This window comes from Strix aluco, chromosome 5 (assembly GCF_031877795.1).
Source record: "Strix aluco isolate bStrAlu1 chromosome 5, bStrAlu1.hap1, whole genome shotgun sequence".
Classification (NCBI taxonomy): domain Eukaryota; kingdom Metazoa; phylum Chordata; class Aves; order Strigiformes; family Strigidae; genus Strix; species Strix aluco.
The window spans coordinates 48848076-48872258 of record NC_133935.1 but is presented as its reverse complement, the minus strand read 5'-3'; the positions used below and the strand labels follow the sequence as shown (position 1 = coordinate 48872258).

At 37.0% G+C, this 24183-nt stretch overlaps 1 protein-coding gene across 2 annotated transcripts in view; it reads left to right on the top strand.

The window, feature by feature from the left end:
* FRS2 (fibroblast growth factor receptor substrate 2) overlaps positions 1 to 24183 on the top strand; it is a 59478-nt gene that overhangs the window by 5571 nt on the left and 29724 nt on the right. Inside the window, exon 2 of one of the 2 annotated variants that reach the window (XM_074827254.1) lies at positions 21076 to 21139. The exons of the other annotated variant lie outside the window; for it this stretch is intronic. The gene's annotated coding sequence lies outside the window, so the exon portion shown is untranslated. The remainder of the gene's footprint in view (positions 1 to 21075; positions 21140 to 24183) is intronic. 2 annotated transcript variants of the gene reach the window in all.

Below are 24183 nucleotides of genomic sequence, written 5' to 3'. Positions count from 1 at the left end.
ACTAGCCCTGCCACTTCTTCTCACAGATGTTTTTTCTTTCTGATGTAAACGTTCAGTTCAGTATTGGCTGTTGGTAGAAACACCTCTGCATTGTTATGTTTTTGAACTGGGATTTTTAAAAAAGATCCCAAATGTAGGTTTTAGTTTACCATTTTTCTTTTCCCTTATATATGATAAACGTGTATTTTATAGCAAAGGTACTCAAGTATTTCTTGCTATTCAGCTCTTTCTTGTACATGTGTCTGTTTACTTTTCTGTTGAGGAAAGTGTGATTCAGAAATATTGTATGAATTGTCTATGCTTGTAATAAAAGCAGAGAACTATAGGGCAATTGGCATATCTGAGATAGTGATAGTTTTCCTGGACTGTACTCCAAACTCAGGAGAGACTGTGGCACCGTGTTTTTGGTCTGAAGAACTGACTTCTTTCCTTTGGCTCTTCTTCATAGTGATTTTGGTCCTGGCAGGGTCGAGATGTTACTGCTGTCATTCATACAGTGGTGACGGTTACTGTAAACCACTGATCCGTTACTGTGTGCTGACTCAGTGGTGAAAAGTTGCTTTAATTTCCTGCCTTTTCAAGGGTAAAATAAGTTCTCTATCCCATATGCTGGTACCTGGATTCCTGTGTTTCTGATGGAAGATACAGAACTTTGATCTCTCTCTCACTGGAGCTGCAGTTTAAACTGGTGTGTTGATATTTCCAGTTTTGCTGTGGCTGCTGCCAAAGATGTTAAACTGCATAGTAGTTCTTATCTGCTGGGATTACTCACCTTGACACAAATGAAGCATTTGTCTTTCAATCACATTTTCTTAAATGCTTTGCACAGGGATAGTACCTTCTTGTGTGTTAGTATGACACCTGGCACAATACGCAGGTGGGAACACTTCATTGTTACCATAATTTAGTCAGTAGAAGTGATTGTAGTAATACTGCTTGTTTAGAATCAGAATATCATGAATTGGAAGGGACCCATTACGTGAACATTGGAAAGATGTTCATCAGCACCATATTAGATGTATTTCTGAGATGGAGTGTATTTATTTCATAACTTGCAAGATGTTTCAGAAGGTGGAGAGTTGACTGGTTTTGCCGTGCCTTAGGACAGTGTGACATCTTTTTCCCCAGTGGAGATGTTAAAGCAGTAGCTTTAAAGGGGAAACTCCCACTATTTCTTTCCCTTGCAGAAATGCAAACTTCAGCTTATATATAAACTTAAGGTGAAAAATGGACAATCTAGTGCTGTGTTCGATCTTGGTAGTAATGTATCTTATGCTCAGCTTTTCTGAAATGACAGCAGTAGCTTTTTGCTTAGCTGCACAGGAGAGCAAAACAGAGCTGACTATGCAGCAGTTATCCTTCAGACATGTCTAAATTTTTCAGTCTATTTATGAGTATCAACAAACACTTTGTGCATACTTTCGCCATGCATTGAATGCTTCTATTTTCCTTTAATTTAGCTTAAAACTAGTAATGGAATTCCTGAGGTTTTGAAAGGAATAGCTCTTGGCAAGCCTGGAGTTTTGAAACCAAAGGCAAATTAAGATACCAAGCAAACACAGGGAGGGCTACTTCTTCAGGGAAGTATGTTAAGATTCTTCCGACATCTTAGAGTTTGTTGTATTTATGTTTTATAAAAATATATATCTGTTTGAATTACTCCTTTAAAGCGTGGTTGTTGTTTTTCTTTTAAAAAAGTTTTACTGGAACACAGACAGACATTTTTTTCCCCTTGATGTCACTCAACAAGATTAGCCTTTTCAGCCAACCATTAGAAGCAGAGGGTGTAATACTCTTTCTTTGTAGCTGTCTGTATTTTTCAGTAACTCAAACACTGTTTTAAGTATGTAATTAGATCACAAATTTTAGTTTAAATAAAATATGCTCTTGCTTTTAAATCACCACAGTAATTGCAATTGAAAGTAGTTGTTATTGTGCATCTGTCAGGTGGTACAGTAATACAATCAATAAATTTATTTACATTTTCAAAATGTAGTTGTGCTTTTTATAAAGTGTATAGCTAAGCCACTTTAGCTTTGTGGGAATAAGAGGAGATATGATGTAGGGAAACTTGCCTGGCTGTCACAGCCTTGTCCTTCTTTGGCATCTGTGGTACTGCTTGCTGCAAACGTCTTCCCTCTCTTGTACCATCTTCCCACTAATGCCGAGGTGTACAGTGTTCATAGAAAACTTGTATGCTATCTCCTTTATTTAGATTACTGCATTTCTTTGTAGTCTTGGCTCTATGTGTCTTCATTCAGTCCTGCATTTCTTTGCAGGGTTTCTTACTATCATAAACATTTTGAGTGTCTTGGAGCTCATTATCATCTCTCTCAAACTTAACTCATTTGCTTGCCATTTGTGATGCTGCTGAGAGCAGTATAATCCTCTTGCCCAGGGCAGTTATTTGGGAGTAGCCCTCTTCCTCTTCTTGAATCCACAGTCATGTTTTATTCATATCCTTCTTCCTTGTCCACACAACATTTCCAAGACCACGTTTTCATTTTCTGTCTTTACAAATGAAGTTTAGGCCTCTATCTGTCATCTGGAGTACTTAAAGTACCTCCTCCCTTTTATCCTGATATTCCTATCTGTGCAATCTGTTTAAAATACATCTGGTATGATTTTTCAGTAGTCTGACTGCTAGCTTTCCTCATCAAGCTAGAGCTCATTGTCTTTGAATTTGAAGACCTGCATCTCATAGTTCTGCATCATAATCTTCTTTTTCCTTGCTACTCTTGGCGCTCAAATCTATCTTTATATTTTTTTCTCCACGCCCCCCCCCCCCCATCTTATGTTTCATGTCATATTCCTCACTTTGATTTTGGAAACTTTTGACTATAATTGTATGTTATATGTGTTAGTGCTACTACAAGAGAAAACGAATGCACCTCTGACTTTTTTTCATGGATATTAGAGTATCCTGTTGTCTTTCTGCTTATACAGATGAACTATGTTTCATCTACCAAATCTTTTTACTTAGGAGTAAGCAAAGAAGACTGGTGGCAGGCTTTAAACTGTTGTGTGAGGACTTTTATTATCATGCATGATTTCAGTTAGTAAATATTTTTTTATGCACTTGGCAGGTTTCTTCGGTGAGGCAAATCAGAAGTAATCTGCAGATTTTATTTAAATGATATACAAATTGAATTAAACTGGCAATAAAAGTAGTATTAAGTGCCATGTCTTATTGCAGAACTAAAGCTAATATTAACAGAGGTAATACTTTTTTGTTAGTAAGGGAAGCCAAGTGACTCTTAAATATTTTTTTCATGTCTCATGGTCACAAGGTTTTTGCGGCTTGTGTTTTGGTTTTTGTTTGTGGGTTGGTTTTTCTTTTTGAGAAAGCTAAATTTTTGGGGGTCTTCATTATTTGAATGTTTTTGGCTGGTAATACAGTGGAAAAGTAAAACGATTATAATAGTTAAAATAATAAATTTTAACGTATAGCTTGCTGTGCCTGTCTTAGAAATGCTTTATGGTAGTAGAGTTAAGTCATTGTGAACCTCTTCTGGATCATGGCAGCTGCATTTTGTTCTCTTAGGATCTACTGAGTAGACTTTCACGCCTTGAAATTGAGAGTGTAGTATAAGTGTTACTCATCAACTTGTATTGCCATAAAGGTAAAAGGACTAGGGCAGTGGTAATTTTAGTGTTAATTCTCTCAGGTGTACAGATGTTAATGCTAAAGTAAGATGGATGTTTCATATCAGTCTATACAGTATTTATGCAGCTAGACTGGAGATAGTCTTAAAATCTTAAATAATTGGCTCCTACTTTAAGGTTCCTAAAAACATTTACTTGGCAAATGTTTGGATGCTCTGTGTCACTGTGAATGCTTACTTTCTTATCTTTCTGATAGTTGTTTCTTCATTTACTGTGTAAGTTTTAGGTGATGGTATTCAGTTCCTGAGACCTTTCTCTGCACTTGCAATTCTGCTACAAAAGATACCATTATGTTAATCTTTGTTATTCAAAGACGTTTGGTTAAGACATTTTAGATCTTAAAAAGTAATGAACAAGCTAATATTAAATACAATATTACCCAATAAATTGTTCTCTGAACTTGAACTTTGTGGTATTTATTTAGTATTATTATAATAACATTGTCGTGCCTATATTTAGAGAAATTCAAAGTAATACATGCCAGTTGATCAGTCCTGCAACTCCAGAGAGTGCTCCATTCCTAAAAATTGCTGGACTAGAAAAGAATGTAACAGGAAGGGAAAAAGGGAATGTGCTACCTAGGCTTCAGACAAACATTTTTCTTCTATTTTTTCTTTCCTCCTCCTCCTTTTTTGGTAGACAGGTAGATGGGTGAGCCTTTCTTATCCAGTGCTTACATCCTCCCTCCCCAAGTTCCAGAACTTTTTCTGATAACAGATGTGGGGAGAGCATTTCCAGCTTGTCCTCTGGGTCTTTAGTTCTAGAGCAATGTGTGTTTTGTCTCAGAGGTACAACATATACCAGAAACTTAGATAAGCTTCAAGTCTCGGTTTAAGTGTATATTATGACTGTTATTTTATGATACTTATGGCCACTTGGGGTCTTGAAATGTTTCTACTATTAAAGGGCAACAAAGTGCACTTCAAAATCTGAAGTTCAAGTTATTTGTCTTGGATTTTCTGTGCCTACAGTGAATACGGATCATCTGACCTTCACAAATGTGTTTTCTTTCACTATGACTTTAGTCTGTGTCAGTACATTTGCTTAATAAATACTTTTTTCTTCCTGCTTCAGGGCTCCTTGTTCTCTTAAGTCCCTATAAAATGGTCTTGTAGAGCACAACTTCATGTATATCTGCTAAATTTAAATTTACTTCTCTTGAAGAGTTTGTATTTCTTATGTCAGCTGTAATATAGAATTCTATTTGTTAAATGGATGTAATTTACTAAGTTTAAATGGTATGGTTTTAAAATAGTTTCATATAAAAGTAAAAAGTAATTTAACAGTGTCAGTAGTGTGAAATAAAAAAGACTGCCTTTCTGAGTGTTTGATTGTGCCAATACCGTTTAGCATTTTTCTGTGAATTCTTCACTGCTGATGTTAAAATAAATCAGTAACATTTATACTAAAACCTGTTCCCAATCCTGCCTCCCCTCTCCAAGGACACAAGCACCTCTGATTTACCTGTGGCGCAGCCTAAGGCAAGCTGTGAATGTTTGTGTCCAGGTTTAAATATTTGTGAAGTCTTAAGGTTCATAGGTCCAAGTGTGTTTAAAAAAAAAAAAAAGGCAGTTAAATTAAGCTTTATGTTCACATCTCACCTCTCCTAGCTTCCTATGCTCTTACCTGTTAAGTAAGTTGGAGCATGGTTTTGAGCGGCTCTTTATTTAGATCCTGATTCATGTAAGATTTTGCTTAGTGTTTTGACTTCTCATTGAACTGTAGGTGACAAAACTTAGCGAGATATGTAGGAAGAATAAGGTTCAACTTAAGCAAATGCTGGTCAGTTTGGAATTTACTGGTTATAAGCTCTCCTTAGGAAGGATAATTTCTTTGTAGTTTGGAGTAGGAAGATGTCTAAAGAGGAGGAAACCTGTTCAACTGAGGCTTTGAAGACAGACCAAAGTTACCTAATGATAAGTAGTGTACTCTAGGAAAAGCTCTCAATAAAATGATTAAATGTTGACTACCATGAGATACTTTATGATAATATGTAGAGTGTTATTAACCAGTTGTTACGTGGTATGTCAAACTACTCTTGCATTGATTATAAGATGACTGGTTGCAGTGGTACTATTAGATTGATTGGCTCTCGTGCTGACTTATAAAGTGAGCAGTCCATTCAGGATGGTGCACTGGATTCTTAAGAAGTGTTCTATCATAAGCATAAGTTTTCGTATTGTACGTGAAATATATAGTTTTAGGCTTTTGCACTGAAAAAGTTAAGTATTTGTTTCAATGTGCTATGAATTTAGTAGCTAATTATTTTGAAATTCTGTCAGTTTTTTATTAAATGTTGTAGTGCTTAATTGCATAGTTCTAGAATTTTTTCAAGAGAGTAAACATATTTGAAGTAGGACCTGTTTTCTAATCCTGCTGTCCAGATGTCAAAATGTCTAGAATAGGCAGATCGTATTTCTTCATGTTGCTTTGCAATGCCCCCATAAAAGTGTGTGACCTAGATGTGTGTGGGTTTTGTTTTTTCTTTTAATGGAGTTATGCAAGTTAACATAGCTTTTATTGTTGATTAATAGCTAAAATCAGGCCTGGGGGGTGTAGGATGGGGAAGGGACAGCTAGTGTTCATTCTTTTACAGAAAGAAAATCTTCAGCTCTCTTCCATCACTTGGGTGCTTTCAGCTTTGTGTTCTGCTCCATCATTAGTCTGTAGAAATGCTAGCATTCAGATTGTCAAAAACTGGATATAACCCAGGAGCTGAAAAGAATGTAAACTTTTGTATAATGAAATACATAAAACTTCCTTGTCAGCTAAGGAGCAATAAGTGAAATACTGTATTAACGAGGTTTTTAAATAGTTAGATTTTAGGTTTGTTCTGTATGAAATGTTATTTCTCAAGTGGAAATGTACCAAGGAAATGTAGCTTCAGAAAGCCCTCTATATTCTTGACTTCAGAAATATCACAGAAGAATGCTTGAGATAATGGAATAATAAAGCCTAGCAGTGTGTGGTGAACAGTAGAAGTATTTTACATATTACTTTGAATAGTAAATATTGTGGGCTGACTGTTAGTGATTTGAGAGAGATCTTGGTTTACATTCATTGTAAAGGCTTTCTGTGACTTAATTCCAATACCAAACACAACTTCAGTGAAGTCACATCATTGATTACCTTTCATTATGAATGGAATATTTTGAGGTAGGTAGTTATAGGAAACTGTAGGGGCATGGAAAAATAATATAAAACTAGAAAGGATAAGGGGGTGTTATATTTGAAATACAAGTCTAGAGTTATGAATAAAATGTAACTAAAACCGTCACTAAAATGTTTGATGTTAAAATTTGCATGTTAAAAGCTACTTGCTGAGTTACTCATAGGCTAACCCTAATTACAAGCTTTATTTAAACTTTCTTTGGGTTTCAAATCTGTATTTGTGACTATATTGCTTTTATGCCACTGGTGAGATTAAAGCCATTGTTGAACAGAAATTTAGTAAACATCGTAGAAACCTAGAAGCTGAGTTTCTTTTGCTCTGTGCTAAAATCCCATCATGCTTTCTTTCTAAGGCAAGATATGGAGAAGAAGAAAATTCCACTAATTTTTTTTGTGAAGTAGTGTGTAATTTGGGACTAGGGAGTTTTGCTTTTTAAAAAAAATATTTTTATAGAAATGCATTATTAGTGAGAATTGAAATTTTTGTGCTGGCGCAGATACACAGTGAGTAGACCATCCCTTCCCACTTCCTCTAAATGTATTTTTAAGTTGTTTGAATGGCACGGTTTTTTAGGCTTGGGTGTATGCAAGTGTTAACAGTTAAATGGGCTATCAGTAGATCCTGGGTTTTTGTTTTAACTCAGAAATAGTGACAGCTTGGGGCAGGCAGTGCACTTTTTTCTAGAGTTTGCTTTGCACAATCGTCTTGTACGTGCATGATTAAAGTATTTGTAAATCAGTTTACAATATGCCTTACAGTATTTTTGTTTATTTGTTTGCTTTAAGAGGCCATGATGAGAACTGCAGCTATTTAGCAGCCAGTTCGTGAGTGGTTCAGTGTTTGTCTACTGAATGAGGTGGTAGGGATTTTGTTGGGGGACTGAGGCCTTATGAGGATAGTGAATTATCTGCCGGCTCCTTGGTGGTGGTGGTTGCTACTTCCCAGAACTTCGTTTTATTTCTAAGAAAACTGTAAATGCTTCCCTATGAAGTGTGTGTATTCATAGGCACACATTAGGCCTGTGTCTAATGCAATGAATTGTACCAATGGGTTATGTGGTGCCCTGTGATTTTTCATACAGATTTTATGCATTATTTATACGTCTATTTTCATACTGTTTTTTTACTAAGCTACTAGACGCACTTCATCTAAGGGTATATTTCACTATTGATGGCATAAGTCTATAGTAGTGACTTCGCAGAGATTTTAAACACTTCAGATGTAATTAAACTTCTCAAAAGTGTCAACTATAGATGATTCTCTAGGGAAACTCTCAAATGAGGCATGTACAGTGCCACACAAGTAGTAGACTGAGTTCTGAGGATTTTAGGATTACTTCTTGTTCCCTAGGCTATCTGATGGCCAGCAAGGAAGCCTAGGTGTGCTAGAGATTAAAGAACACTGCTATTACTTCAGTACATAGAGAGTTAGAAAAATGGCAGAAAAATTAAGATACCCATACAAATTTGGGTTCTACCCAGTTTGGCCCTTGTTCAGTGACTGTAGTAGACAAAATGTATCACCTCAGGAGCCAAGAACTAATGCATTTTAGATTGAATAATATAAAAATTACACCACTGGAGCTAACAGATCCGTGTTGCTGCTGTGTAGGGCTGGTAGAATGGGGAAGGTTAACAGGCTCGTGATCCTGTTTGAAGTAGGCTAGTGCGATAGAACTGCCTGCAAAAGTCACTGTCTGCTGCAGTAGAAGAGTTTGAATCAGTCTGCAGCACTAGGCAGGTTTTAGAATTTGACAGCAGCCCTCCTTGCAGTGTACAACAGGCTTTCAGTTGCTGGCACAGCAGAAGCAAGGGATGAATATAATCTGGCTGTGGTTCCATCATGTATTATTTAAAAGTTTTCCAACTGTTTGTTTTCCCTTCTGCACTACAGTTTGCTGCACTCTCACTTGCGATGTTATAGATGTATATGGCGTGACTGAAATAATGTAAATTAAAAGTTGTCTCTCTTTCCTGAGGAAGGTGACATCAATACACATGCTTTGCATGACTTCTAAATGAAAACCAACAATTCTCTTCTACTGAAATTTAGGGGGTAATGTACATAAATTGATCTGCGTATTCAGATAGTCAACATAAATGGGTTGGAATTTATGAAGGAGCATAGGGATATTATGTTAATAAACTTTGAAATATTCAGAGTTAAATAATTTACTTGAAGTTGTATAACAGTATCAAAGCACATAGCACGTTTAGAATAAGCAAATTATTAGTGTGTTGTAGTGATCAGCTATTACCGAGAATGCATCCAATTCAGATGTAGAAGTGGACTTGTGGAAACCTGGGTTGTTTCACATAGGTGAGCAGCCTAAAGGTTGGTGGTGTTAAACAAAAGCTGTAGGAGCTGGGCAAGATAAGAGAAGGTAGTGGATGGGAACTGATAAAGAAAGGGGACTAGGAATCAGTTAGGAAGAAGCTTGATTTTTGAGATGTTTTTAATTTTGTGTGCTTGACTTAATTTATCCTAATATAATCTATTACATACAGAATTCAAATGACAGTGTTTTACTGTCTTAGCAGGAGCTAGTTATTATGTTTCTTAGTTCTAAATTACTTTCAAAATATCTGCAATATTGTTAGGCAGGGATAAGTGGCTGCTTTGCTTTCGGTTTAGGGTGTCTTCCAGTGTAGACAAAGGGGTTGCAATAAATGGATAGAGTATCTGGGATTAAAGGGCACGTTAAGTAGCATAATAATTATTTAACATTGCTTTTGTAACTATGTCTAAATTTTTTTCAGTTCTAGAAAATAATGTAGCTTTTACAGATTTTGTTGTTGGATTGCAGTTTCTGTAGCATGCTCCTGTTGACCAATTCAATTATTGCTGGATGTAATGTGTTGCTTTGACAGAAGCTTGCATTTTGATTGCTTGTACAGTCTGAGACACACCATTTTCATTTGCTTTTGAATTTTTTATATTAACTGCAAAAGTACAGAGAGAAAGAATAGGAGTCATGGTTTATCTTGGATTATCCAAACTTGCTTTGGAACATTATTGCCAAAGGCAATACGCTTAGTGATTATTATGTTTATGAAGCTGTTGTATTTTCTCAAACCACAATTCTTGTAAAAGGATAATTAAGTTAAAGCTTGGGCTATTCTTTGCAGATTCTGTGCCAGTGCCAAAATATTTTCAAACAATACGTAGTTATCATTTCAAAGATATCCTTTTAACTTGAAATGCTAAGTAGTATAATAAGTTTTTAAAACATACTACTGTCCTTCTAGTTTACTGTATATTAATTTTAAGATGAAAGCAAGCCATTTATCTTGCACTGACATTAGAAAACAGGTGTGAAATGTGCTACTTCTTATGAAGGCTTGAGGATTTCATTCTTGCTCTAAATTAATCTTTATGCTGTCCATCTTTTCCTGGGGGGGAACAACAGACAAAAATATTTCTGTTTGTAGCTATTGTTGTTGAACACTTCAATAATCAGGTTTAGTAAATCACAAACTTCCAAAAGTTTCATGCTATGTGTTTATGTAAAGTATAATTTAATATTGAGTTAGGTAACGCTTGAGCTGAAGTTTGTAAGGATGCTTGACATCTGTAGTTGGCTTTGAAAAATTATGGGAATGACTTCCATCAGTCAAGTGAAACAGTTTAAATGTCAGAAGTTTAAGATTAATTTGTAATTAAGTGAAGTTTTATGTTCTTATTTTAAAGAAAATGCAAAAGTAAGTGGATTTTTTTTTTTTTTTTTAATAAAATATGTACTGGCTAAATGGTCACTAATCCTGTTCCTAAACATTTAGGAGCTTTTGAAGCTGTATTTGTGCCAAATTTTTGACACTTACTTTTGACACTTTACTGCAGTGTATATGGAAGTTAGAAAAAGTACTGTTAGAAGCTGTAGCATGACAACGTGTTGCTTGTATAAGTCTAGATGTAATAAGCCTTATCAATACCATTACTGATGTTGCAACTGAAATACTATGCTTTTTGTAAAAATTATATTTTTCCCAACTTTTAAACAGATTTCAGTATTTGCTTGAAATTATACTTTGCACACATAACTGTAGCTTTATATAATCTTACCTTTGCATAAAATACATTGAAAGAAAGTAGTTTCAGGGGACAGAGCCTGTTTTCCTTTAGGTGTTCTATAGATTTCTGTAAAAGTGATAGTTGATCTATTTTAGCAGATCCCTGTAATGTATTTTTCTATTATAATGAAGCTGTATGTTCATGACCACTTTAAAATGGTCAAAGCATGACTTGTTGCCAAAATAGAAGAGTATGAGCTTCACGGTCCAGCCTCCTCTTTTGTTGGCACTAGTAATAGTGTGGCCTTCTGATCAGCATGATCTATGTGGTGGTTTGAATTGAAGCTTGTCTGACTAATTAGAAGATAGAGCAAGAAAGACCATGTCTTTCAGCTGCAGTCACCTTTAGATCAGCTGAAGGTAACAAAAAATAGCATTCTGAGAAAGAAGAGCACAGCAGTTAATTTCAAATATCCCATCTCACAATGACTGTTTAATTCACAAAAGGAAAACTTCACACTACTTGATAGCCATGCACCTATTTTCTACACATGGGAGGAAACAATATGTCCTTGTTAAAAATTGAGTTGTACTATCTCAGAAACATAGGCTTGGTTTTGAAAGAGGTGTTTTTGTTATCTCTTACCTCCTGTCAATTCTAGTAGACATAATTCTAGTAGAGAGTTACAAATTTTTAAAGTATTTATTTTTGGCATTTTTCTGGGCTTTGGTGTCAACATATAAAGAACAAAAAGTTGAGTGGGACATAGATATGTAAATATTAGTATTGAGTCATTTGGATTTCTCTGTGATTTCACAACAGTAGTAAGAAATTTTTTTTTTTTTTCAGGGAAGCAAGCAGGGGTTGGCAGTATAAAAGTTTATGGACAGCCCAATATTTAATCTGCAACATTTAGAGCAGCCTTTAGTGAGTGTTATACAACTGTTTTGATTATCATTATTCACTGTTTTAGCTTTTTTTAAAGGTACACAGTCATTTTAGTTATTCCCTTTATGTAACTAATATGAAATGCTCTGGTTAAAGTACATAGGTACTACTCATAATGGAAATGATATATGAATAGAGTACAACTCAATTTCTTCTGTAAATGGGATTTTTTACATCCTTCTCCCCAACTTCCAGTCATTCCTGTACCACACATACTCAAATATGGCTACTGGGACACAACTAATGTAGTGTGGTTTTTTAAATTGTGAAAGAGAATATTTAAGAGAAATGCCAAACTTTTAAAAGTTTAGCTTTAATCTTGAGTATATGGTTAAAAGAGCTTTCACAATTTCAACTGTGTTGAAAGCCTGTAATGTTAAAAACTTTGACATAAAACATGACCCTTATTAACATGAGCATCTGCTTATACAAGTAGAAAAAGAACCCATTTTCTTTAACCTTAACATTTCCTTTTCAGTAGAAATAATTGTTCCTACCTGTAAAATAATTGTGCTTTTGATTGCATTCTGCCTAGATTAGTGCTGTTCCTTTGATGTGCAGAATAAACTAAGATGCAATATTATTCAGATTTCTTCTCACTGTTAAGTTCAGAATGATGGAAAGATTGTTACATGAAACTTAATGATAACTTGTAGCTTTACTGACAATGAGGGGTGGTCTTAGAGCTGTTCACAGGAATTTTTTTCATTCTTCTCCCCAGGAATGTCCTATCTGTCCCAGTTGCTTGAAGACAACAGAAACCCCAGGTTTCTGGGGTTGCACTGAATCAGTAGGAAGTTTATGATGTTAATTAGATATTATTATAACATCTGGTTTTGCTGTTCATACTGCTGTCTTTTTCTGGGTAGACTGAAACGCTTAAATACTTAGATTTGATAGCATCAGTTTCTGGTAACTGAAGATGTGGCTTTTAAGGGATGACTTGGAAAATACATACGATCTTAATGGCATCCTTTAATGGTTTTTATTTATCTTGATATTGTTTAAAATATTATTATATTGTGTATATAGGTAAATTTCTATGGGAAAACATGCACAAAGAATGATATACATGCCTGTGCTATCATTAATTTGTTTGACCATTTTTGGTGGTGGTTTGAGGGGAGTGTTAGTTAGTTCAAAGGGAAATGGTAATCTTTATGTTAGTCCTCACAGATCTGTTACAATTTTTTGAGAATCCATGTTTATTTTTACAAGTAGCATGATTTATGTAGCTAGCACAGGTAGCAGTAGCAGTGAAGAGATGGGGGCATAGGCAGTTGGTGCCTTTAAGCTTTCTAGAAACTTTAAGAGACAATTTGTTTTTACGAAATGAAGACCAGAAACCTATTTCAGAGTTAGTGGAGCAAATACTATTTTTGTGTTGTGAGACCACGTGTAAAATCCATCCTGCTTAAAAACAGTCACACTGGGTAACTGGGGAGTTCCTGTGTGTAGTAAAGCTTTGGAAAGAAAAAGCTGTATGCTCAGGAACTAGCTGTGTCTGTGTTACCATGCCAATGGGTACAAATGGTTGTGTCCTGCCTGTTTATTGTGTAGCTTTGATAAAGATTGAACTTTTTCCATTAGAGACTGTTAACTTGGATAATTCTGTGTATTTTGGGACTAGGTAATTAATGGATGTTTCAATCCAACTAATGACCAAAGTTCTTTGAACCAGTCAAGCATACTTGCCCCTGTGTTTCCAAAACATGCCAATATCCAAAATTACAAGCTTGTTGGGCCACTTGAGCAAATTGCTGAGATATTTTTTGTGCATTTGATAGAAATAAGTTGCACCACGCTAATGACTTATTAATTGAACTTCTTACTGGTTGTTTACAGTGTAATCCATACTGATGTATGCTCAACTTCATTTACCATGCAGTAACAGTTTTTTGAAATGTTTGATGGGTACTTGTTCTCCTGACCCATCTTTCCTTGCCCCATAGACTTTCCCTTGTATAGCCTTCAGATTGTAAGGGAATGGTGGGAGACATATCGACGAGGTGCCCTTTTTGCCTTACTAGATATGAGCAAAGCACTAAAAATGGTTGTGAAAAAGATTTTAATCTCACATGATTGAGCCTCCTATATATGGACCTTTGGACTCACTAGTTGGATTATCTCTAAGAATACAGTTCCTGTAGGAAAAGTAAACTACTTTTGGCACAGTGTGTCTTGAGAATGTCTTTATGTCTTCCACCGTTACTTTTTCTTCCCTTGTCTCTTGTCCTATTGCAGGCAAAGGTTTTAAACATAAAAATTAAAAAGTGGATTTCTTAGCACTGTGTGTTGACTGTAAGTAAGGTTTAGCTTAGGAAGCTTTGTCTAAGTCAAGTTTACTGGCAAGTTGTACACTTTCCCCTTTCCAAGCCTTTACTCATCACCTGTATGTTTGATGTCTTTACAGTTGTGGGTTTGAAGGGTTATAAGCAGTACAATATCAAATAATGCCTATATATATATAGAATTGCACATAAAAACTCGTACTCAAATTAAGGCTGAAGTGCAAGGCACTTAAATTGTACGATAAGCATAATACCGTTTTAACATAATTGAAATGTGTCTGCTCATTGCCAGTTCTTGAACGGAGAATGTTTTCATTGCACAGGAACAGACAAAAGCAACAAGATAACTGTGCAATAAAACAGGGATGCTGGTTTAGACTGGTGGATGTGTTCCTGCCAAGGAATTGTGGCTGGACTTACGAGTTTTCATGTCTGTTATAGTGTGTGTAATGGTCAGCTGAAATTACATCTCTCTTGTAACTGCAGTATAAATATTAGGGCAGGAGTTACCAAGTGTTTTTTAGAATTTATAGTCTAAATGGATAAGACAGGCATGCAAAATAAGAAAAATACATGTATTACATAAGTGATTGTAGATTGACAACAATGGTGGTAGCAAGGTCCTGGACATGGACTAGGGACGAGCTGAAGAAAGCAAATGGAATGAGAAGCAAATAGCTGAGATGAGGTGTGGTGAGAGGAGAAGGAGCAAGGAAGTGAAGTGAAGACTGTAACAGAAAGAAAAGGTCATGCCAATGTAGGAAAGACAGTCAGTGAGATGTACAGAGAATCTTCCAAATGTCTTGGAAACTAAAGGTCCTGGCCTTAGTTGCCTCTGGTCCTGTCACCTGGGTACTTGTCTGGCTTCATCTGACTGGCCATCCCCACTGGAAAGAATAGTTGGCAGTGTGGTGATTGATACTCACCACCCTACTGATTTGGGGTGTACCAACCCCAAAGCTGGTACAAAACAGCCAAGTGTTATTTTCAGGGCGTTTCTCGGCAGAAGTCTTTGTGGCAGGAGGTGGAATGCTATAGGAAAGACAGGGAAAAAACATTAAGGTAGACAGAAAAGGAAGGAACCCTATATTCAGTAATCATGCTTTACAAATCAATTGTCATATAAAATTGTTACCTCTGAACTGTGTGCTTCTGGAAAACTTCCTCTTATACAGTACAGCGAGTTTTTTTTTCTTTTCTTTATTGAATAGGTGAAACTCATTATCAAAGATACTAGATTATGTTAATGAAACCTTAAAGTTTACACTTCAGACTTTGGAGCTTTGTTACATAGCAAACATTTTTTTTTTCTATCCAAAGATGCACATACTTTCAAACTGTGTGTGTTCATTGGTGTTATTTCCACTGTTCCATGTTTTCAGATACTCAGTAATCACTTCTGTAATTTATGTCAGTCTTGTATGTAATGTAGTGGTGTGCTAAAATGTAGTCCTTGGCAGGAGTATATTTCTTCTAAAACTACTTTTGAAAATATTTAAATATTGGAGGAGTTGGTTTTTGTTGGGTTGTTTTTTTTAATGCCAACATTCTTAGTCATAAATTGCTTTAAGACTAGAATGGAGGAACTTAGTCTGACTCTTATGTTCTGATAAGATACTCCATCTCACCCCTTTACTCTTGAATTGAAAGCAGCTACATTTCTACCTAAATAATGTATTCCAAAAAGTTTTCCGACCTTGATTTCGAAGCTATTCAAGAAATCAAAGCTCCACCAGTTTTCTTGTCAGCTTATTGCAGACATTAATTACCATGTATTTATTATATGTTTAATTATTTGGTGGGTTTTGTACTTAATGGTTTTTAAAAACATTTTTTTTAAATTCTCAAAGGTTCTGTCAAGTTATCTCATCTTGAAGTGTAAACTTTCTTTTTTCCATTTGATGAATGATTTTTGGGTGTAAATATTTATTAAACTGTAACTTCTAAACCTAGAAGTCTCATCTTAATCCATTTGTAATGAACTTACTTGCTTAGGGTAGAACAGCTCGGGAATCTGGCAATATCCCACATCTCTTGAACACAAGAGAGCACCTCAAAAGTCATTACTGGGTTTCTTCACAGAATTAAACACCCTACAGAGGTCTTGGGTGACAGGGTGTTCAGCTAATAAAATACATATGAAATAACTCCTCAGAAATTAATTTTAAATTGCTGTATTTCATTATCATAACTAGTGAAACAAATTCTCTCTGTGGACAGTGATGGTTCAGTTTAGCTGGTTTAGACTTTTTATATATCATTTCCTGGCCTTTCCTGAGCAGCTGAAATGTGTTGTAGGGAGTGAGAAGATCATTTCCAGGAGTTTGAATATTAACAATGGTAATAAGCAATTTCCCTTAAAGAAATAATTTGATGAAAAGTATAGGTCACTGCAGAAATGCCAATAAGCTGGAGTAGAGGAACATAACAGGGGAAGTCAGTACTTTATATAGATATTTTACTGCTTTGAGTTTTCACCTAGAGAATAAATCTAGAAGGGACTTAGTAAGTCAACTTAAATATCTGTTGAAATTGATTTTCAACTTGTATTCATTCATCTGTACTTGAAGTCTAGTTTAAGATGTTGAATCTTGTAAATTTACACTAAATTTAAAATACAAATCTAGGTCTTAGAATTGAGTGAATTAGAATAGATTTTTGTTCTCTTTCCATTCTTGTCTAAGTGCATGCCAGCAAGCTTTATGGGCTTGTTATTTAAATGGAGTTTATGCCAAAACATATTACATCCCATGTTTTTAGACAAATTATGCTGTTTTGCTGGAGACCACTGAGTTTTCACCCACAAAATGCTGTAGTTGTAGAATCTGTGAACAATTGGTTTTTGTATCACCTTTGGGCAGACTGCTAGTACCCTGAAGCAACAAATTGGCTGCTTAAACTATGTAACTAAAGTTAACCTCTCCTCTTCCAGAGAATTGTTGGATTGGGGTGGTAACCCATTTTGCTTGTTGCACCTGCTTTAAAATTAAGCTGCAAGTCCTGTGGATGGGTCAGAATTGTAACTTTTTTAATGTTTCTGTTAAACAAAAAAACCCAAAACAAACAAAAAAACAAGACCAAAAAACCCCCACCTGCCTAAATCTGAATTCTTCTGTGTTCTGTCATTTCTTTCAGGTTTTATGTGAATTTTCATTGATAATAAGGTGTGATTGATTATTTAACTGCAGCACAGAATAGAGTAACTACAAAGGTGTATTAGTGGGCATAGTTTCAAAGAGCATTTTGTTTTGTGGTGTTGTTGGTATAAACACTGCCACCCCCTTGTTTGTGTTTGGGTGTTCATGTGGTGAACCTGATCAGGAAGCTTGTCCAAATTATAAAATAGCTGAGCAAGGAAAATAATGATTACTTTTAACCCAGATCAGTTGTGAGTGACATATTGATGTTTCGAAGTGATGGGTAACTGAAGAAATATTTCTAGAAAATCTGAGATAGCTGAAATTCAGGTGAGTATGGGGTTTTCTTATTAGTTTTTTGTTTGTATTCTTTTTCTCAGTAGCAATAAATGATATTTTGCATACATTTAGGTGGAGATGTACATAGTAGCTTGCGGAAGAACACAAGTCAATTTATCTCTGGTCAAGTTGTGCTAATGAAGCTGTGATCTGGGTTATGGATTGAAGTCCCAGCCTAGCTAAGCATACAGCTAACTGTATTCCTGCACCCCCCTGCACATTCCTGCCTTCTCTTGGTTGTGCCAATTCTGTCACTAGGCTAGCAGGGAGGCAGCTCAGGAAGCTAAACTGGCTGAAACATAACCTTCCAAAAGTATAATTTCTGCTGGCCTTGCTCCATGAAGCAGCTCACCATGGGGACTGATGAGAGCCAGAGCTCACCTGTGGCCAGGAACAGCAGAAGAGCCCATGCTGTACCTCTGCCTTGTGTTGTTGTGTAGCCTCGGGACAGCAAGAGTGTGCGTGACCTCCTGAAAGGTGGCTGCATGTATTTCTAAGAAGCTCTGCTGTCCTGCTCCTGCTCTCTGCGCCATGTCCCTGTCCCTCCACACTACTGCTGCATTACCCCTGCCTGGTTTCGGCAATCACCTCTCCCCTCTGCTCCCTTGGCACCCTTGCAATTCTCCATCACCTCCTGCAAAATGCTGCTCGAACTGAAGGGGAGAGGAGGAGGGATGGGAAGGTAAGTGAGCCTTGAGCTTGTGGACTTCAGTTTGAGGAATGCTGGTTTAGGAGATGTGGTGGCTGTCGTATGAATAGGGACCCTTCATAAAGGAGACAACTTGTCTGCCTTAGCCAATAAAGCAGTTAACGTCAAGAATACTTCAGAATTGGCAACTCCCGTGGAGGTCTGCAGGGTTTTCAGAGCATCAGTAGTACATTTATTTTGGTCTTGTTTGCAAGGCCTTTTTGAAGTTTAATAATAAAAAATGTAACAGAAGAGCTACTGTTTGTACCTTTTAAGCTAATGTACTTTACCAAGTGGTACCACTTCAATATCCGTTAAATAGCACAGCTGGCACAGAATAACACGAGTGTGATCTGTTTGGGTAGTGTTATTGATGAAGAGAGTATAATATGAAGAATTAATGTAGTGTACCCTAGGAGCACACATGTTGATTGGTGTGTCCCCCCACCTTCAACGTATGTGTTTTCCAGTGTGGAAGTTCATCAGAAAAAAAATAATTTTGTAGCTGTGGAGAGTAAATTTTGGAGGCTTTAGTCCCAAATAAAGACAAGACCTTGTTGTGGAATTCGTATCATTTTCAAAGGGTGCTATGGGTGCTGCTTTGACGTAGTCATGGCTTGTAATAGTAATAAAGACTTGGCATCTTCAGCAGTCTCTAGAATTAATTCTTTATGAGAGAAAATGGGCATTCAATATAGCCATCAGATGCTAGCAAAATGGATGGGCAAGGACAAGCTTGTCCATGCTAGCTATAAACCAAATCAGCTTGTTTTCAATCTGCAAGAGTGTTTGAAGTTTTAGTGTGGTATTTTAAACTACATCACCTCATTCTTAATATCTAGAAGCTGCAGAAGTTTACAGCACAAAAGATTCACTCACAAAATAATAGAGAAACATAAAGTCAGTGTGAAGTCATGTGTAGAGATTACCACTGAATGCAGTTGGTAGAGAAACAAAATACCTATATGAAGGCTTTGCGGGCTACAGTATTTGAGGTAACATTTGACACTATACAGTACTCGGAATTCCCCATAGCCAAGGAGGGGTGGAGGTATGTGAGGTTTGTTTGAGGCTGAAAATTAAGGCTACTGTCCCAGCACCAGGAAAATCCAGTGCACTTTCATTTAGGGTTTGGTTTGTTGTTTTGTTCTGTTTCGGTTTTTTTAGCTGAGTTGTGTCACTCTTTTTCTCATTCAGAGAGAATTATAGCTGAGTCTTTATATGTACTTATGAATCCCAACCTTGGATATGATTGCTGTGTGAGAGCATGTGCTGCGCATATTCAGGCATCATAGTTGTTGATTAGAAAACATGCATGTGTTATCAGGACAAGAGTTCAGAACAGTTATTTTTTTATCCTTAAAGATTATCTGCCACTTGAGATAACAGGTGGTAATTTCAGTACAATAAGGTGAATATGGCTTTTCTGTGTCATATAAATGTTATGTGACACACAAAATCAACAGTTTAATCCTGAAAACGTTCCACAGAAATTATTTTCTGAAGGACACCTAGTCAAACTTGTTAATGGCAGGAATCTTACGGAAGGCCTTTTAAAATAAAAATATATATGACTTCTTTGGTGAGGAAAGCTTCATTTTATTGTAAACTTCTTCAAAATTAATACCTTCACTGTACAAGCAGTCTTTCAAACTACAAATTTGGGACAGTAAAATGCCTGAAGAAGAGGCTTCAGTAATGTCTTGGGAAGAGTTAAGTCTTACAAAAAGAAGAATAAAACTAGATTTTTTTTTTTTTCATTTTTCACTATCTCAAATCATCTCACCCCAGACCATACTCTTCCAGGTAATAAAGGTATAGTTGGTATAAAAATTTAGAAAGGTGTGCCAGGAAAAAAATAATTCTGTAAATAGTAGCAAATCTTGAGGTCCACAACTGATGGTATTGAGGAATTTTAAAATGTGGCTGAGTTTCCAAGCCATATGTGCATTCTCACGTTACAATCTATTATTTTGAAAAATAAAAGACAGCAAATGGTTACTCAAGCTAATTTTATAATGAAACTAGTGGTTCTGTGACAATTATTTTACAATACTAATTAGAGGTAAAATTAGTTTATCTCTGTAGGAAGAATGGTATAACAAAATCCAGTGCAAGATCCTCCAGTAGGGCAAGGTGGTCTTTGTTTCTCTGATCTCTAAGTTACTTGACGCTCATTGTATGACAGATTTCATTTGCGTTCTTGTGTCCACTTGCTCAACAAGCAGCAGGACTTGTGCCCCAGTGTCTGAGCCAGGATCCCTTGTGAGTGACACAGGACAAGAAAAAAGCTATCAAATCCTCATGGCATCTCTAGGTTCCTTATTGGCTAGTGATGCCAAACTGATTTTTGGATGATCTTTTATATCTTTTAACCGTTACCAGGTGTTGTGGTGTTGTTTCAATCTTCAGCCTCCATAAATCTTAGGAGGGGCAGCTGTTCATTGTCTGGTTTGTGTTTTGTTTGTTTTGTTTGTTTTTTAAATATATGTTTTAAATATGTGACAACAGTCTGTTTTGAGGATGCACTAACAGGAAAAGGAGCATTGTATGCAGTGTGATGTAAACTCAGTGCTCTTCTCCTTGTATTGGGCTGCAGGCTCTTCCACTGGCAAGTGATCTGTGCTGTGGTCTGATCAGAGAACAGGCCTTACTGCTGGGAGCGCTGTGCTGGGAACGGCGCTCTTCCTTATCAGGACAAGCTAAGCTTTAACCTTTGTTCTGCTATGTGTTCTGGTGTGTAGACACTGACACACACGTACACACACACAAACACCCATGTTTCCATTCATGTTGAATGTCCTTATCTTATTACTTTTACAGATCTTTACAATATTAGGAAGAGATTTATACAAAGAGGACAATTCATTATGGGTTCTGTAGAAAGGTATGTTTATTCTTTGCTAAAAGAAAATGCTGCGTGATGTTAACATTGGACAGTTGTCTAACGTGGTATACTAGTCATCCAAGAGAATAAAGCCTTGTAGGGCTCTGTATTGAGAGATCTAGGTCGCTACAGGAATTTCTGTAGTGTTTCAGTAGTGTTCAAGAAGGAAACACTTTATAAGACCCAAAAAGGAGCTTTTTTTAAAAAATGGAAATATAATACAAGGAAACAGACCTTTTAGCTGTGTTAGTTCTAAAGGACTAAGAATAAAGATTTTTCATTTAATGGAACTTAGCTCTCCACTGTACAGGTAGATCAAACTACAGTTTTTGGTAACTTCCACCTCAAATAGGAAAATACTTTTTAGGGCGTGGATCAGCTAGACTAATGGGGAGTGTGTTAAATCACTAACAAAGGAGTAATCAAAACTAAAGATGATGTAGTTACTTAATTGCATAGAAGCTGACTGTATGAGATCCAGCATTGAAAAGAAGAAAATTATTGCTTGGATGCACAAATATGATTGTACTTGGGTTTTACTTAAATCTGCTGGACAGATCCTGATAATCAGAATTTTAATCAGTTGGTGTAGCCCAAAGCATGGACAGGCATCTACACAGTCAGGTTACAATGGTTTAACAAATCAGCCACATTAAATGTGCTTATGTTCTTTCATTGCAAATGCAAAGATAAAAATTATAACCTAAACCTGCTTTTTGGTAGATGCAGTTCAGTGGTGACAAAAGGTACCCTAAGATCTTACTTCCCATCAGCTACCAGTAAAGAGTCTACATAGATTTGATTTAGAGGAATAACTGGCTATTGTTAACCTTTCCCTTTTAAATAATGAATTGGGGTCACAGGGGACGTAAAGTTAAATGATTATTAGACTTTCTCTTTAAAGTGGAAAGAAAAAATGTACAAGAAACACATGAGGGGGCATGTAAACAGAACTAAGAAAATCAGGAGTCTTTCAAATGTGATGAAAAGAGTTCTGTGCAGTAAAGGAAGAAATGGTAAAATACAGAGGAGGAACTATTTTTAAAAGAACCCAGGTTTAATGATGTCTTGGGAGGATGGAATTGTCAGTTTTCCAAGAAACAAAAATCATGTATAAAAGCTAGATGTTCAGGTAAGGCCAGGTTCCTTATATCCAAGTGCTAAGAACTTGCTTATAGTGAAAGAAGAACCAATGGATATGAGAAGGGCACATACTGAAAATACATACTGAAACTGTATTTACTTATTTCTTTCTTTTTATAAAACACAGTGATGTGGTGTTAGTTTTGATATCATCTTACTGAATCTGCTTAACATTTTGGTAACAAAGACCTTGCAGGTTTTTGGTTTTGACCCTGACTGGATGCCAGATGCCCACCAAAGCTGTTTTAACAGTCCCCTTCCTCAGCTGGGCAGGGGAGAGAATATATAACAAAAGGCTTGTGGGTTGAGGTAAGGACAGGGAGAGATCACTCACCAATTACTGTCACGGGCAAACCAGACTCGACTTGGGGAAATTAGTTTAATTTATCACCAATCAAATCGGAGTAGGATAGTGAGGAATAAAACTAAATCTTAAAACACCCCCTCCACCCCCCCTTCCTGGGCTCAACTTTACTCCTGATTTCTCTACCTCCTCCCTGCCAGTGACACAGGGGGATAGGAAATTGGGGTTGTTGCGGTCAGTTCATCAGCTGTTGTCTCTGCTGTTCCTTCCTCCTCAGGGGGAGGACTCCTTGAGCTCTTCCCTGCTCCAGTGTAGGGTCCCTCCCACAGGAGACAGTTCTCCACAAACTTCTCCAGTGTGAGTGCTTTCCATGGGCTGCAGTTACTCATGAACTGCTCCAGCGTGGGTCCCCTCCCACAGGATGCAGTCCTTCAGGCACAGACTGCTCCAGCGTGGGTCCCTCACCGGGGCACAAGTCCTGCCAGCAAACCCGCTCCAGTGTGGGCTCCTCTCTCCACAGGGCCACAGGTCCTGCCAGGAGCCTGCTCCAGCACAGGCTTCCCATGGGGTCACAGCCTCCTTCAGGCATCCACCTGCTCCAGCCTGGGGTCCTCCACAGGCTGCAGGTGGATCTCTGCTCCACTGTGGACCTCCGTGGGTTGCAGGGGCACAGCCTGTCCCACCATGGTCTGCACCATGGGCTGCAGGGGAATCTCTGCTCTGGCACCTGGAGCACCTCCTTCCCATCCTTCTTCACTGACCTTGGTGTTTGCAGAGTTACTTCTCTCACATGTTCTCACTCCTCTCTCCCAGCTGCAATTGCTGCTGTGCAGCAACTTTTCCCCCTTCTTAAATACATTGTCCCAGAGGTGCTACCCCCATCGCTTGATGGGCTCAGCCTTGGCCGGTGGCAGGTCCCTCTTGGAGCTGGCTGGCATTGGCTCTGTTAGACATAAGGGAAGCTTCTAGCACTTTCTCGAAGAAGTCACCTCTGTAGCCCCCCTCGCTACCTAAACCTTGCCACGTGAACCCAGTACAGCTTTTCAGTGTTGTTTCTATTGATGTATTAGAAGACCATGTGCAAAACATGTCAAACACATGAAAGCAAAATTTAGCCTTTCCTGAAACATTTGAATGAACGCTATTTCAGAGATTAAAATATTACAAAATGTAAACTCAATGCCATTTACTTAATTACAAAATTTGGCACTTTGCTGGCTTTGAAGACTTGGCAAGAACTGTGGGCCTCAAGTTTTAGGAGGCATTTGTGGTTAAATATTGGAGAGCTGACTCACTATTTAAACAGTTTCAAGCCAGACATCCTTTTCAAGAATTAAGCTAGATTCTCTCTTCCTCTTAGGCCCCATTACTTAATTGTTGTAGCATTCTACTTTGTTTTCTCATCTCCTTGCTTTTCTCCTTGATCCTATATCCAGAAAGCGTTTCCGTAGCAGTGATGCTTAAAACTTCGGTCCTGTTTCTGCTGTTTTCTTGTTGTGTAAAAATGATGCTTTTTGTATATGCTGCTTCTCAGAGGATTTTTTTTAAAGACATTCAGAATTTCCAAGAATAAAATAATTTAGTAGTGCTTGTTTAA